Source organism: Canis lupus, chromosome 3, assembly GCF_003254725.2.
Source record: "Canis lupus dingo isolate Sandy chromosome 3, ASM325472v2, whole genome shotgun sequence".
Classification (NCBI taxonomy): Eukaryota; Metazoa; Chordata; class Mammalia; order Carnivora; family Canidae; genus Canis; species Canis lupus.
Window position 1 is genome coordinate 1563885 of NC_064245.1, and position 9414 is coordinate 1573298.

Below are 9414 nucleotides of genomic sequence, written 5' to 3' on the forward strand. Positions count from 1 at the left end.
ATTTATTTATTTATTTATTTATTTATTTATTTATTTATTTATTTATTTTTCACTCATTCATTCATTCATTCATTCATTTGAGAGATTGAGAGAGAAGGAGCCTGTGAGCAGAAGAGTAGAGGGGGAGGAGATAATCTCCAGCAGACTCACCACTGAGCCCAGAGCCCGACTTGGGGCTAGATGGATCTCACAAGCCGCAGACCACAACCTGAACCCAAACCAAGAGTTGGATGCTTAACCGACTGAACCACCCAGGTGCCCCATTCTTACATCTTTTTAATGCATTTTCTGCACTATATCTTTTGCCATGTTTCTATTAGGTGTTTTTGTTTTTTACTTTATTCTATCCATATTTAAAAAATATTTTATTTTTATTTTATTTTATTGATTTAGAGAGAGAAAGAGAAAGAGCAGGAGCATGGGGAAGGGCAGAGGAGAGGGAGAGAATCTCAAGCAGGCTGCACTGTGTGCACAGGCTGCTGTGGGGCTTAATCTCACCACCTTGAGATAAATGACCTGAGATAAAATCAAGAGTTGGTCACTTAACTGGCTGAGCCACCCAGACACCCCATTTCATCCATTTTTAAGAGTCTTTCATATATTTGAGATAGCAGCTTTCTGTTGCAAATACTTTCTTCTGGTGTCAGTTGTCTTTTGAATGTGTTTATGGTTTTTTTTTTGTTTGTTTGCTATGTAGGTTTAAACTTTTTAATTTAGTCACATTTATTAACCTTAAATTGTATGGTCTGGATTTTCAGTCATAGTTAGAAAGCCTTTCACACACCCAAGTTATAAAGAAATTCACGAATTTTTTTTTTTTTTTAGTGCTTGTACTATTTGATTTTTCCTTTTTTCCTTTTTTATATTTTGATTTTTGATTCACTTAGAATTTATTCTTGAGAAGCTTTGAGTTATGTATTTAACTTTGTCTTTTTCCAAGCAGCAAAACTATTGTTCAGCACATTTTATTTAGAGTATTTTCCCCTCCCCCTCGCCATCCCCACCCCACAGTGATTTGTAATGCCACTTTTATCATGTGCCAATTTTTCATATGCACTTGGATCTATTTCTGGGCTTTATATATTCTGTTTGTCTATTACTTCTCTGGTCCTACGTTATTTTAATTACAGAGATATTACAATATATTATAATGTTTAGTAAGACAACGTGTCCCTCAGAGTTTTCCAAGTCAGTTTTGTCTTGGCCTGCAAATTTGTTTTTTTCACATGAACTCTCGTATTAACTGTCTAGCTCCATAAAATCTTATAGGTATTTTTATTGGGACTGCATCAGCTTTAGAAATCATTTAGGAAGAATTGACATCTTTGCAATGTTGAGTCATCCTATCCAAGAATAGAAGGCTTTCCATTTCTTCAAATATACCTTTGTATCTTTCAGGAGTGGTTTAAAATTTTTCCTTAACCTATATGGATATTGCATATTTTTTGTTAATTTTGTTCTTAAATATTTAATCTTCTTTGTTGCTATTGAAAGAGGGATTTTTCTCCCTGCCACTGTATCCTATTATTTGAATATATAAAGGTAATTACTTTCTGTATATTAATTTTTATTGAACTGAATACCTAACTAAAATTTTTAAGTTTTATTATTGATATGTTAGGGTTTTCTAGGCAAACAAAAATTTCATCTGCAAATAAGGATAGCTTTAGATCTTTAAAATCAGTTTTTATGTCTCCAATTGATTTCTCTTGGCTATTTGTACTGGCTAATAACAGCAAGCAGTACAAGGTAAAATGGGGTCAAGATTGTGGACATTTGTGCTTTGTTCTTAATTTGAGTGGAAATATGCCTATGGTTTATTTATTAAGTTTAACTTGGGTTTATATATTTATGTTAGAGAGTATCTAGCAAGCCCTTTTTTCTTGATTTTTTTTTTTTGTTAGAAATGGCTGTTGGATTTTTGTCAAAGGATTTTTCAACATGTATGGAGATAATCGCGTGTTTTATTCCTTAGACCTATTAATATGGTGTATTATGTTAATAGTTTTTAATACTGAACAATCCTGCATTCATGTAATAAATTCCACTTCATCATGGCATGTTACTTCTTTCATGTGATATTGTAGCCTCTGCTAATATTTTATTAAATATTGTGTCAATATTCATAAGTGATATTGGTTTGTAATTTTCATTGTACTGTAAGATTCGGTTATATCTGCTACATAAAAAAACTTAGGGAGTTTTCCTTCACTTTTAGTGCTCTGGAACAATTTATGGGGCATTGTGACTACCTCTGGTCTTTAAGCATTTCTTAGAATTGTCCTGTGAAACCATCTGGCCTGTGCGTCTGTGGGATAGCTCCTTGATAACCTTTTCAATATCTTCTACTAAAATTAGTCTAAGTTTCCATTTTCAAACTGTGCTGCTTTTGTTAATCTGTATTTTGCTAGTTATTCAGTTTAGGTAGGTTTTCAAATACATTTGCATAAAGCTCTGCAAAGTGGCCTCCTCTTCTTTCTAAAATTTTCTCCATATCCACTGTTTTCCTCTTCTTATTTTGTAAATTTGTGCTTCACCTATTGTTTTTTGATCAAATTTTCTTGTGCTTTGTCTATTTTGTTAATCTTTTCAGAATTCTATGTAATCTATTTCTTTTCTCTACCTCATTAATTCTGCTTTATCTAATTTATTATTTCCCTTTAATGCTTTCATTTTGTTTACTTTTTTTAAAACTTAGGATTTAATTTTAATTCTTTGATTTAATTGATAAAAGTATATGGTACTATAAATTTTCCTCTGATCACTGTTTTAAGTATATCCCATAGATTTTGATATTTAGTATTTTGTTATTATGATTTCAGATTTTATTTCCTCTTTTACCCGGAGCTAGTAAGTAGATAATTTTATTAAGTTTAAGAGAAATAGTCTTAAAATTTTTTAAAATAATTTCTAGTTTTATTGCACGATGTTTAGAAAATGTTATTAATAATATTTCTACATTATAGAATTTATTGATGTTGACTTTGTAACCTAAATATGATCAATATTTTGTAAACATCCAGTCAATATATTTTGTTCCAATAGTATACGTAGAAGATCTATTCTGTAGTGTTAGGATATAACATTTGATATATATCCATAAAATCTACATAATTGCTTATGTTGTTTAGATCTTTAATATCAGTATTTATTTTTGTCCACTTTATTTGTAGTACACCGAGAATGACGTGTTAAAATTCGATATCATTAGCTTATATCTTCTTTTTTTTGCATTTTGACTACACTTTTGATTATTTTTTGTTTTTATAAAGGTGATCTCTGTTATTTGTTGCATAAATATTTATAAATATTTGTTGCATAAATATTTATAAATGCCATATATTTTTTTGTGATTTTGACTCAAAAATTCAATGTGCCCTTCTATGCATGAGTTTATTCTGGTATAAACAGATAAGAAGAAAAAATTACTCTTATAACTTTACAGTTAATAAATTTAAAAGGAAATATAGGGCAGCCTGGGTGGCTTGGCGGTTTAGTGCTGCTTTCAGCCCAGGGTGTGGTCCTGGGGTCCCAGGATTGAGTCCCATGTCGAGGTCCCCGCAGGGAGCCTGCGTCTCCCTCTGCCTGTGTCTCTGCCTCTCTCTCTGTGTTTCTCATGAATAAATAAATAGAATCCTTAAAAAAAATAAATAAAAGGAAATATAGAAACAGAGAATCGCACTGGGTACATATCACAGTACAAATTTTTGCAGGCAGGATACACCAATGAATATTAAAATTAGTGGGTAAAAATTTCAGAGTAAATAGAATTTGCATAGTTTAAAGCTATCACTTTCAAGATATTTATATTAAATACAAAAGAAATATAGTGACTTTACAGAGGAGAGACTCAGCAGACCCCATCTTGATCGAGTAATTAAGGTTAACATCACCAGTAATAAGACGTGGTGACATAAATCCCTTGATAAGAAGAAAGGCACAGTACCATTTTTATGGGATTCTTGCCAAAAACTCACAACCTCATTTCAATTATGAGAAAACATAAGGCCAGTCCAAATTAATGGACAAGTTATAAAATAACTGACCAGTACTTTTCAAAAGTGTTAAGATCATGAAAGAAAAAAAAAAACAGAATTTTTTACAACTAAATGCATTATGAGACCCTGGATAGTATCCTGGAACAGTGAAAGGACACTAGTGGAAAAAATGGTAGGATTCAAATACAGTCTGTAGTTTAATGAATATCTTTCCAATATTAATTATCTTTGTTAATTTTACCATGGTCATATAAAATTTTATTATTAAGACAAAGCATTTTGAGGGATAAAAGGCAACTATTTGTATTTTTTTTAATTAAGAGATTTTTAAACAATAGTTTTAGATTTACGAAAAATATGCGCACGTGGTACAAAGTTTCCCCTGCTAACTTGCACTAGTGTGGTACATATGTTATAATTAATGAACTGAAATGGATGCATTGCTATTAACTAAAGTCCATCCTTTACATTAACGTTGGTTCTTCGTGTCACACAGCCTGCGGGTGTCGACGAATACGTGCTGTAATACACTCCCCATGACGGTGTCATACAGAATAACTCCACGGCCCTAAAGTCCCCTGTTCTCACCTATTCATCCCTCCCTCTCTTCTTCATTCCCCATCCCCTGGAAGCCACTGATCCTTCTAGGGTCTCTGCAGTTTTGCCTTTTGAGTACGTCATCGAGTGGCAGTCAGAGTACGTGGCCTGTCGGACTGGTCTCTTCCACTTATCAATAAACGTTTAAGTCTCCTCCTGTCTTTCTGTGTCTCAGTGGCTCCCTTCCCTTTTTATCACTGAATCATATCCCGCTCTATGGATGCATCTCAGTCTGTTTATCCATTCACTTATCGAACGACCTTTCCGTTGCTTCCAATTTTTGGCAATTGTAAGTGAAGCCACTATAAACGTTCGTGTGCAGGTGTTTGCGCGGGCGTGAGTTTTCATCTCAGTTGGATAAACACCTAGCAGCTTGATTCCTCGACTGCATGGCATAAGTGTGCTCAGTTGTGTAAGAAACCTGCCAAACCTTCTTCCGAGTGGCTGTGCCATTTCGCATCCCCACCAGCAATGAATGAGAGTTCCTGTTGCTTTCTATCCTCACCAGCATTTGGTACCGTCAGTGACTAGGATGTTAGCTCTTCTAGAAGTTGCGCAGTACTATCTTTCTGGTTCAGTCTGCAATCTCTAATGGCATGTGGTGTTCTGCATCTTTTTATATGCTTTTTTGCCATCCGCATATTTTTTTCTGGTGAGACGTCTATGGATCGGTCCAGATCTTTGCCCAATTATTAGTTGCTTTTACTGTTTTACTTTTAATTACTTTTAATGGAGTTATTTTCTTTATTATTGAGTTGCCATTGGTGTGCCAATGTTCTTTGTGTATCTTAGAGATACGAGTCATAATCAGATACATGTTTAACACATTTTCTTCTAGTCTGTGGCTTGTTTTTTTATCATGTCTTTTGAAAGTGAATATTGAAATAAAGAGCATAAATGAGTAGAATTATGAAATGCTGCCTTCTTTGGCTGTACCGTGTACATAGATACGTGTCACTGTAAATATTCCAATTTTATTTTAAGTGGGATTCGATATTTTTACAGAGCCATCATCGAGAGTATTTTGGTTACCTTTGGAAGGAACTTCATTTAGCTTCAGGGTGTAATTCAAGAAAAGGCTACATCCAAAGTTATATACAGGCAATTTTTCTATTTAATTTCCCCCTTGGTTATAAAAGACTGGGAATGATGTCAATGTTACGGACTTTTCAGTAGCAATTATGGCAAATGTTGTAACTGAGAATGAACCTCTTCTATTATCCAAAGCTTGATGATGCCAAGTTTCTCTTTCCCACAAACTCCAGGCCATGTTTTCTCTCTGGCTCAGAATGACCTCAGCTAGCCCAAAGAAGTCACCTGCTCACTAGTTGCAGCACATCACAGGTCTATTTTTAAATAAATAAAATGTACTTGGGCCATACATTTCCATTGTTGGATGCAGGAGTCTTGTGACTACATCAGTAATTTAGAGTAGTTGACCTGGGACACATGGGGGGTTTAGTGGTTGAACATCTGCCTTCGTCTCAGGGCGTGACCTGAGATCCTGGGATGGAGTCCCGAGTCGGGCTCCCCGCAGGGAGCCTGCTTATCCCTCGGTCTGTGTCTCTGCCTCTCTCTGGGTCTCTCATGAATAAATAAATACAATCTTTAAAATAAAAAATAAAGCAGTTGACCTATCAAACACGTATTTTCCTTGGGCACTGGGTGCTACAGGGAGGGGTGGGAAGTTTCCCCTCGTCAGTACATCAGATCAGATGAACAAGTTTCATAACAGCCCAATACAGGTTTTGTTCAGCACTCTTTATACTTTTGTTTAAAGACACTTGCAGTTGGGTTCCAGTAAATCTGATTTGGGGGTAAAGAAATTCTCTAAGTAGCCTTAAAAGTCAAGGTTTGTTTGAGGCTCTGAGCCATTCCTCAAGAGAGATCTGTAGATAGGCTCTAGTCTCAGAGTTTGGACTTCGGGTTGGCAGTTCTCGGAGTCCTGAGCTCATTTCCTAGATAAGGAGAATTTGAGATTATTGAAAGGGCGTCTTCTACACTGTAAATTATGAGCTTAATAAGCTACTTGTTTATAGTAAATATAGCTTATATATTTTAATACCTAGGTGTGCCAAGAAATGTTCTAGGTGCTGGCGTGGAATGGAGTGGTGAATTTATTTCAAATCTTAAGAAGGCCGTTTAGGAGGTAGTATGAGTAAAAGTCTATAATTAGGCTGCTGGAGGATCTGCTACGTCAGGTGCTTGCTACGTATGTGACTTTCACCCTCATAAATTTTTCTAAGCTTCTGTTTTCTTTATTTAAAATGGGATAACAGGGGTGCTAGGCTTGCTCAGTGCTTACAGCATGTGTGACTCTTGATCCCAGGATCATGAGTTTGTGCCCAACACTGGGTGTAGAGATTACATTTTAAAAACGAGATAATAATATATAGTAATATTAATTATATTATTAATATGATATTAATATAATTATAGAATGTTGATGATTAAAAGTATAATATTAAAATTATGGGTAATGTTTATATAATATATAAAATAAAATGAAGGCAATAACCTCATGAGGTCTCAGTAGATATTAACTAATGTCTCTAAAATTTATAAATAATAAATATTTGTCAAGCATTTAGTATAGTGTGTGGCACACATCTGAAGAGGAGCACAATATGTCCTCTAAAATATACCACATTGGCATATTGATTATTTTGAATTATTTAATTTATTTATTTGCTTGTTTATTTATTTATTTTTGGTTATTTTGAATTACAATTACTTAATAAACAGCCAGTGCAGAAAGGACACTCTGGCCCTCCTTTGTGCCCTGTGGGCAGGAAATAGATCTCCCATGTGAAAGCACCCACCAGGAGGGTAGAAGGCATCCTTATCACCAGAGATAGGGCATTTAGGGCCAAGAGATGTATATAAACAAACCTTGATACTTCTTCACTAATTTACTAGCCCAAGCACAAATGTCTTTGTCTTGTCAATTCTTCACAAATTTATTGTTTTCTTGTCTGAAAGGTACAAAAGATGCCTGCTTTGGTCATTTTTTTGAGTCTTGTATTTGTATGGGCTCCTATACATACAAAGTTAAATTTGTTTTCTTCCTGTTAATCTGTCTCGTGTCAATTGAATTGTTAGACCAGCCAAAGAATCTAGAAGGAAAGAGGGGAAAGCTCTTCTCCCCCTACATATCCAACACTCAACAAAATTGAGCCTTTATTATGATGGAGGTTACAGTCTTGTTGAAACAGTTCCTGGTGCATGTGATGGTGCCTCATTCACCGCGTCTCTCCTGCTGCCTCAGGGCCCTTAGCATGTACTACGTCCTCAAGGAACATCTGCTCTTGGGGTGCTTTAGGATTTGAGTCAGGAATCCCAGAGACAGTTAGGATTTGTGCAGGTAAGATGAAAGGATACAATCTTGGTGGAGCAGAAAGCAAGCAAAGATGCAAAGACAGGAATGAGAGCAGCCCAAGTGCCGAGGTAACTGTGGTTCAAGTAGCTGCTGCTCCTGCAGAGGCAGGGAGAGGTTAGAGAAAGCCCGGGAAGACATGGCAAGGCCCTGGAAGGGCATAGGCACCTGGATGGGTGGTTAACGAAAGCAACTGAGCGAGAAGCAATGTCAAAAAGAGGATAATTATAAAGAGTAAAGCCACAGGGAAAATCTACTACTCATTAGCGAGATAATGAGGACTTTAACTCCAGAGGCCGAAAGGAGATGGGAAAGGGGAACACTTTCAGTACTGCAGGTTATTTACAGACACTATTTCATTTAAACTTCAGTGAGACAGGCCTTATTTTCATTTCACAGGGGAGGAAACTGAGGCTCGGAGAGATTATTAGTATGCCACAGATACAGAATTCAAAGCCAAGTGATCCAGGCTCCAAGGCATGCTCTTGTTGATAGACTTTGATAATTGATTGACTGTGAAATATCTGGGGAGAAATTGAAGATGATTTCAACTGGTTGCTTATGTTTGAGAAGATGCTGACATTATTAGAGAGGAGGGAACCAGTTTGCAAAAGATAATGAATTTAGTTCTTATTATATTGAACGTGGGTGGGGAACACAAGTGCCGAAGTGCATGAAATAATTAGAGATGTGGGTTTACAGTTTAGAAGACAAATCGAGGCTGAAGATGAATGTTGAGAAGTCAATTGAAACAATGGTAGCACATTATGTCCTGTCACAAAAAAGTAAAGCCTTAGAACAGAGTCAGAAAAATTCTAAGGTGAGGATTAGAAAAATTGGAGCCAGGGACAGGGACAAAAATGGAAGGAAAAAGGTAACAAATGAGATAAGGAATGTGCAAGTCATATATATATTTTTTTGAAAGTAGAATCTATCAAGGGCCACGGAGTTCAGAGTTTCAGGTGTATGTTTGCATAGGTAACGTGTAGCTAGAACGGAGGGAGATGATGAGTGGAAGAGGCAGGTGACATAGGAGAAAAAGACTAGTATGGGATTGGGAAGATCTGGGTTATGGCACCAGCTCCGTTATTCTGTGACATTAGTAAACTCACTGAACACTTCAAGGACTCAATTTATACATTTGTAAAATGAGAGCTTGAGTCAAGATGATTCCCAAAGGTCACTCTTAGCATCGAAATTCTAACTAAAAAGGAGTGTTTCAGAATATATAGACAAGGCTTGGTGCACCATTTTATAGGTTCATTTGTTCATTCAACATCTCCTACATCTGTGTAATTCCCTATGTCTATGTCTATGTCTGTGTAGTGAGAGTGGGGAGAAAACATGGTGTCTAGGATAAAGTCAAAGAGTTTAAGAGATGCTCACATACAACTACAAGGTAGAGAGTCTCTATGTCACAGAGTTAAGAGGCTATGGAAGCTC